Source organism: Hetaerina americana, unplaced genomic scaffold, assembly GCF_022747635.1.
Source record: "Hetaerina americana unplaced genomic scaffold, ioHetAmer1.1.p SCAF_2, whole genome shotgun sequence".
NCBI lineage: Eukaryota > Metazoa > Arthropoda > Insecta > Odonata > Calopterygidae > Hetaerina > Hetaerina americana.
In genome coordinates, this window is record NW_027286763.1 from 34,859,331 (window position 1) to 34,866,536 (window position 7,206).

The 7,206-nt window shown below is 38.7% G+C and overlaps 1 non-coding gene across 1 annotated transcript; it reads right to left on the reverse strand.

The window, feature by feature from the left end:
• Positions 1 to 6,514: 6,514 nt before the first annotated feature.
• LOC139688458 (U6 spliceosomal RNA) lies at positions 6,515 to 6,618 on the reverse strand. Its single transcript, XR_011700761.1, has one exon. It is a non-coding gene; the product is annotated as a U6 spliceosomal RNA (small nuclear RNA).
• Positions 6,619 to 7,206: the final 588 nt, after the last annotated feature.

A 7,206-nucleotide genomic window follows, 5' to 3' on the forward strand; every position in this document is an offset into this window, starting at 1 on the left:
AGCTTCTACCAGATCATTGAATAAACCCTTTGAAGACACCAGCAGGCTTTCATAAAATTTTATTGATATGACTTAATATTAATCTTTCAGTAAACGATTAATAATCAATTCAAATCGGAGCTCGAGGGCTTTCCCATGTAAATGGCTGCGATTTACATTCATGTTTTCCCGGAATAGTTGAGCAATTAAAGCAGATTGGATGCCTTTGGATATCATCAATATAATATGTAATGTATATTTATTTTTTAGACCTACGTTTCCGCCTAAAAATTTCATTGAAATATTCTGCACAGCTCTAAATATGAACATAAAATATAATCGCATATCGTAATACATTTTGATCCAAAGGCCAAATATTCAATTTCCCACTAACTCAAAAACTATGAATTTGTTTCGAGCAAGGGATTTTCATTTTATTATTGAAAGCTAACTCTAATTAACAGTATCACTACAAAAGGCCATTATGCAACTTTTGATTTGTACTGGTCATCCATAAATTTTATAAAAGTCATCAATTAATTTTAAATCATCAGAGTTGAGTTGAAGTTTAATTTTTGCCGAAGCCTTGATACAAACCGTCGGAAAACAAATATAGATTGCACATGGCTATTCAACAAAGAAAATAAAAATCACTAATAATAACAAGTACTTGGGGAGCATATTCGTGTTTCCGTCATTTCTATAAAATAATGTTTGCTCAGTACCACCTGGAGCAACAACTGATCGATTGTACCAAACCCTTCTCCTCGAATATAAGTTTATGAAATCAAAAATTATAATCACGAGTATTGGCGATGAGGAGCACATAAGTACAGGGTGCGACAAAAAACTTCCTTTTTTAAAGGGGTTTTGCTTTATAAAAAGGAAGTTATGTTGCCACACTCTGTATTACGGATCCGCCATTTTTCAAAATATCGATGTTTACAATTTAGCAAAAATTTATGGGAGCAATAATTATCCTCAAACATAAAAGTAGAGACACTATGATTGCAAGGATATTTTTCTTATACGTCCGTACCTTCTCATTTAGTTTGTCAATCATTAACCCTCGCCTGTTTGGAATTCTATTTGAATGAATCGACACCGTAAGAAATACCCCACCTACTTCTCTCTTTGTCTTATTTTCTCCACCTGACACAAGGTTTGAAATTTACCACCAACGCGGATGAATACTGTTGAAAAACTAATTAAATCCACTCAGTTAAATTCTTACGCTAGCCCCATAACCGAGTCAATCAATTTCTATAAAATGTATCCTACAATCACAAAATGTTTATCAGATTTAAAGAGGAATCAGTATAATGAACTATCTCCCAGATATCACTTCAGGTAACGCTTAAGTATACGAATGCTGTCCAGAAAGTAAGTTACGTTTTAAAATAAATTATGGAATTAAACAAAAGACAAAGTTTTATTATATATATATATATATAATAATATAATAATATAAATAATATATAATAATAATATATAATATAAATAATACGTGGGCGAATGCACGACCGCACTTTCCCTCCGCATGAATAACCACCGATATTCCACCAAATCTCCCACCTTTCTTAATTATCCCATCCCTACTCACACCGCTTCCCACAACCAATCTTTTGACGACTGCTTCTCTGTTTCGGTGATTGAAATCCTTCCTAAATCTGCGAGTATAATAGAGGTGAGAACCCGCGAGATGGCGCATATCTGGGTGGCCCAATCATTCAAACCGCCCGGGCTGAACCAAGCCCACTGAATGCATCAATTGGCTGCCTACATATCCCCCCCACCCCCTTGTTCATTTCCTATTGGTCCCTTTACTTCTCCTTCCCCCACCTCTCCCCCGCACATCCTCTCCGCTCTTCCCCGAGAACGCCATTCTGAAGACGACAGCCGTGCTGTCGAAACGTAAAATAACAAAGTGTGAGTGCCCTTTCTTTGTGTCCCTATATTCTATATATTCAATATACTTTTCTACCTAGTCGCCATTCAAATTGAGGCATTTATCATAATGACATACCAGCATTTCTATTCGGTCTCAAAAAAAATCTGCCGCCTTCATTTTAACCACTTGTTTGCTAATTGATACTAAATTCGTAACATATATATTTCAGGCATAAGTCATTTAATTTATTATAATAAATTGTTCGTAACTACGAAAAAAACGACCCAAAAGTATTGACTGCATTTAGATATCCGCCGTTAAGTAGGCCTAATAAGTGAGTGAGGACAGTTATTGCGGCTCTTATTTTGCCAAAGCATAACAAGACAATGTGCACCTCGCTCGTTTCTCGTTGAGAGTGGAAGAGAAACCATAAAGATTGGCGAAGAAACATTTGGGTGATTCACTGGAGTTACCCAAGAAGGATGAGGATGGGAGGGATGCACTAAAAAGCGAAGGACGCCACTGATTGAAATGAGGGAGCGGAATAGAGAGGATAGGGTCGGGAGGGCGGAGGAAGAAGATGGGGCGGAGTGAGGAACAGGAAATGAGGGGAAGAGTGAAGAGATGGTGCTCGGCCGGGCGTTTGAAAGCAGGAGGGGGTGAGAAAAAGAGGGAGGAGACTCGGGGGAGTAGGTAGAGAAGAAATGAAAAGAAAGCAGATAAAGTGAAAGAGTGCCTTACGCACAAAAGCAGGGCTCAAGGAGGAATGTTGCCCGGGAGATCCTGGAAAAGAGACGAGAAAGGAAGAGAGGGAGAGACCCTGTTTCAAATCCTTACGTTTACAAGCGAGATCCGAAAGAAGAGTTTGGGGGATGAAGAGGACGGTGGGTGTATTTAATTAAAGATCTCGCTCACTTCTGACCTCATCTCGATCGATGCAAGCAGGGATTTTTCCTTTGATACCCTCGACTCAGTCGTCGGTCATCTGTCCGACTTGGCTTGTGCACGCTTGGGTACTAAGCTTCGGAGTTTTATTCTGCTGTTCGTCTGCGGGAAAAATATCATGTCCATCCTAAAAGGGAATAAATGAGAATGTCAGAGCATCCTTTGAATTAGGTACAATTGAATATCTCGATGAATGTAGAGCATGGGCACTGAAAGTGCAACGTGACGGAAAACTTATTTTATTTCAGTGGAGGTCGCGAATAACGTTCTTAAAATCTATAGGCATCTAGTAAACAGTCTTTACATCAAAATGGCCGAGATGTTACATACAAGTGCGGAGTGTAATCGAAGAGCCGTGTTATCAAAAGTGTTCGCGCTGGGCGTTATATTTCGTAATAGTTCAATTCTTCTGGTACCCCAGATAAACTGTTAACGATAATATGGCTGGGTATAATGCACTGAAGTCTGAAGAAGATTTCACTTACCAAGTGGGGAAATTGCATTCGAGAAAACGCGTGTTTGTCCGGATTTAAGCGCCACACCCTGTATAATAATATATTTTTATCGGTATAAAATAGATGCATCTAAGACAGATTTCACTGCCACTGTCCGGGTGGAAAACCTCCATTATAATCCAATCATGGCTTTTTGGTGACTAGAATTTCTTTCGAAAAGAAATGCGCTACAGTTAGGGGAAGTGGCACCTCTAATCTGACTGCGTGACTTCATGCTACCACAGATTCTTCTAGGCATTTCAATGTCTCGATGGAGTCGAACCGATATCCTTTGAGCTCCCTTTTTATTCGCGGAAAAAATAAAAAGTCAGGTGGAGCCAGATTGGGGCAGCAACGTTTCCACGCCGAATTTCGTCATCAGCTGCCGGACAATAATTGCACCGTGGCACGACGCGTTGTCACGGTGATGTTTCCAATTCTTCGCAATGGCTGGTCACACGCGCGTTACCCAATTTCGCAGGCGTGTCAGTATTTGCACGTAAAATGCAACATTTACGGTCGTTCCAGTAGGCACAAACTCCTTGTGAACAATGCCGCGTTGGCCGAAAATAACCATCGGCATGGTTGTGATTTTGAATTTTGACATCCGAGCTTTTTTCGGAAGCGGGGTGCCCTGCGTGTGCCACTCTGAACATTGACGTTTTTTCCGGGTGGTACTGGAACACCCACGTTTCATCGCCGGTAATAACGTTGTCGAGAAAATCTTCATCTTCCTGGACACAATCCAAAATTTCTTGAGAAATTTCCGCCCGCGACAGTTTTTGTTCCTCGCCCAAGACTTTCGCGCACACTTTCCTCATCACAAGATCCTCTGTTACAATGTTGTGGACGGCTCCGACAGAAAGGCCGGTCACTGATAAGAGCGATGGTTAACTCCCGTCAAAGTCCAAAACTTTTTTCACTTTGGCCACCTGAGCATCTGTTCGAGTGGTCGTCGGGCGTCCGTCGAGGTGCTCCCATTCTTCCTTAAACATTTTCTGCCACTCAAAAATTCTTATAAGGCTTAAGGCATCATTCCCGTAAGCCTGTTTAATGAGTTCAAGGGTCTCCGACACAGATTTCCCGAGTTTAAAGCATAACTTCACAGCGCAGCGTTGCTAAACGGTGCGCTCCATGCTGGTGTGACAGACACCAAAAACAATCATACGTCACAAAAATCCACCTTCTATCAAGGCATGCCCGGAGGCAACTGAATTAAAGTGTGCTTTAGTGGTGGGGGACCCCTCTACTGAGCCGACTGGTCGAGATCCCATCCACCGATCCGTTGAGGCTACAGCGAACCAGTTACGATACTTATTGTACGGACCCTGTAGATGGTTATGAATATACAAACAATTATTTGAGAAAATTTTATCTAATGGTCAATTGTGTTAAAAAGTTAAGAGGAAAATTATTTCTTCCCAGGTAACAATACACATAATGGTAAGAAAATCAACAAAAAAGAAGGATAAGTATCATATCAAATGATTTAACTAAAAATACAATGCATTTGCAAAATATATTATCTCCATGTCACAAAACTAGTAACTTTCTACTACCCAAGATAACATTTCTTTAAGGTTAATTAATTATTACTGACTAAATGAAATCTACCTGTAAATTTGTTTACGCATGAACGGTTGACGTTTTTCAATCCGTGGTCCTTTATTGCTTCAAACGATATTACTGGAAAATGTTGAAACTACTCGTATATAAAGCCTTACTGCTGGTGTTGTAATAAAATATTTTATTAAGGTTTTCATATGATTGTTCAAGCCTTAAAATAGACTATGAGAAAACGAATAATATGCATTTTTGGGTTCTAAGATTATTATTATAGGTATTTTACCGTTAAATATGGGTTTTTGATGAACACAACTACCAAATAATTATATTGTCTCTCATAATAAAACACAGCCCATCAACCTACTCTGCACCAAAGTCCCTATTTTCTCTGCACAGGTATATTTCTCAGAAAAACCACAAATTTTCTTCAACTCTGTATATTTCTACCTCCCTTCATTCAATCCAAAATTCCTATCCTATTCTTGCCTCTTCTTAGTTTGTTCAACATTCTCCTTTCTATTAAAGTCTCCAACATGCCACTTCCAAAAATATGCTTTGCATGAAATTTTTCTGTCTCCTTATGGTTTCTCCTAGAAATTACTTCTCCTCTCCCATCATAACTATTATTCCCTAATTTGTTTTCCTTTCTGTCCACTTCATCTCTTCAATCCTTATCCACACCCGCATTTCAAAAGCCTCCGATCTACGTATATCATCCAACGTCAATGATCGTATTTCCGCGCTGTAGACAATTTCGCTCCAAGTCAAAGTTTTAACGTGCCTCTTCTTAACATCCTTACCCAAAGTAGCAACCCTGTCACCAATTCTATCCTCATAAAAGCTGCCTTGCTGCTTTGCCTTGTGCCATTCTTCTCCACATGTCCGTACTACTTTGATGATTTTGGTTCGAAACACCACCGAGATAAGTAAACAGTTTCACCTGCTCTAGTTTTTGCCCTACCATTTTAAAGTTTATCTTAGCCTTTCGCCCTCTCAAAACCAGCATAACCTTTTTTATTTACATTTATTCTCATCCCATATCTTTGGCACTGAAATTTCAAATCATTCAGCATTGGTTGTAACCCTTTGGCTGATTGACAACCTAAAGCTTGATCGTCAGCAATTCTAACTGATATTATTAATTCCCCGCCGACTTTTATTCCTATCCCCAGTTCATTCTATGTCTCTTTAATCATTTCCTCCACACATGCGTTGAACATCACAGGTATAAATGCCCTGCCTTACTCTTACTAAACTACCTACCCGGTCTCTCCGTCCCCCACTCGAACCTGAGCAGTCTGAGACATGTACAGGTTGCGGAGTAGTCTCCTGTCGCTCCAATCTATTCCTATTTCCTGCAACATAATCATTAATTCTATTTAATTCACTCTTTGAAACGCCTTTTCAAAATTTACGAAACAGGCAAATGCATTACGATTGTATTATATGTTCCTCTCTAATAGTGATCTCATTACTAAAATGGTGTCACACGTGCTTTTCCCATTCATGAACCTAAACTGATCATCCCTTAAGTAATCATTTACGCTCTTGTCGATGGTCCTGAGAATCACTTTAGAAACGTGCGAAATCAAACTTATTGTCCTGTAGTCTTCACGTGACGTAGCCTTTACCGTTTGAAAAAAATGTGCTTTGCTTAATGATTTTACGTGTAATCCTTGCGGGCCAGGATAATCTTCTCTGTTTCGTTCCAATTTTAGTTTGCTATTTACTGCCGAAGCCAGCTCTAAAAATAAAAAGATGGAAATATTATGGAAATGAGATATACCATATTTACTTTAACTGATTTTAAATTATAGTGTTTTTTTCTATCAGGATATGTCATAACTTTCCTATTTTATTACTATTAATTTACCGACCCGATTCGGGAGCACTAACGTGTAATCTCTGTAATTATACTTTTGGCAAAGCATTTTACACACAAATCACATAAAAGGTTCATGTGAAATAAAATAAAGGGGCGTCATCGCCCGACAAGCATATGGTTTGAGGGATAAGAACGAGTATTTGTAAATGGACACTGTAAAATGTCATATACTGCAATAGATTATATAAAGCGAGATGAATGTCGGAGATGGTTTAGAAAGCCTAAACAAAATATATGGTTAAAAACTTTGACATCCATGCAATACATTATTTGTTACAGTTTGCTATTACTTTCATGTCAAAAAGTTCACAAAAAGTGCAACATGAAATCCACCTAGTACCTAAGAACTATGAAAGAATATTCTCCATGCAGCTAGATTGACTGAGTTCATTGTAATGATTAAAAAATTAAGTTACATACTGTGTGTTTAAGTTAAATAGTGAATA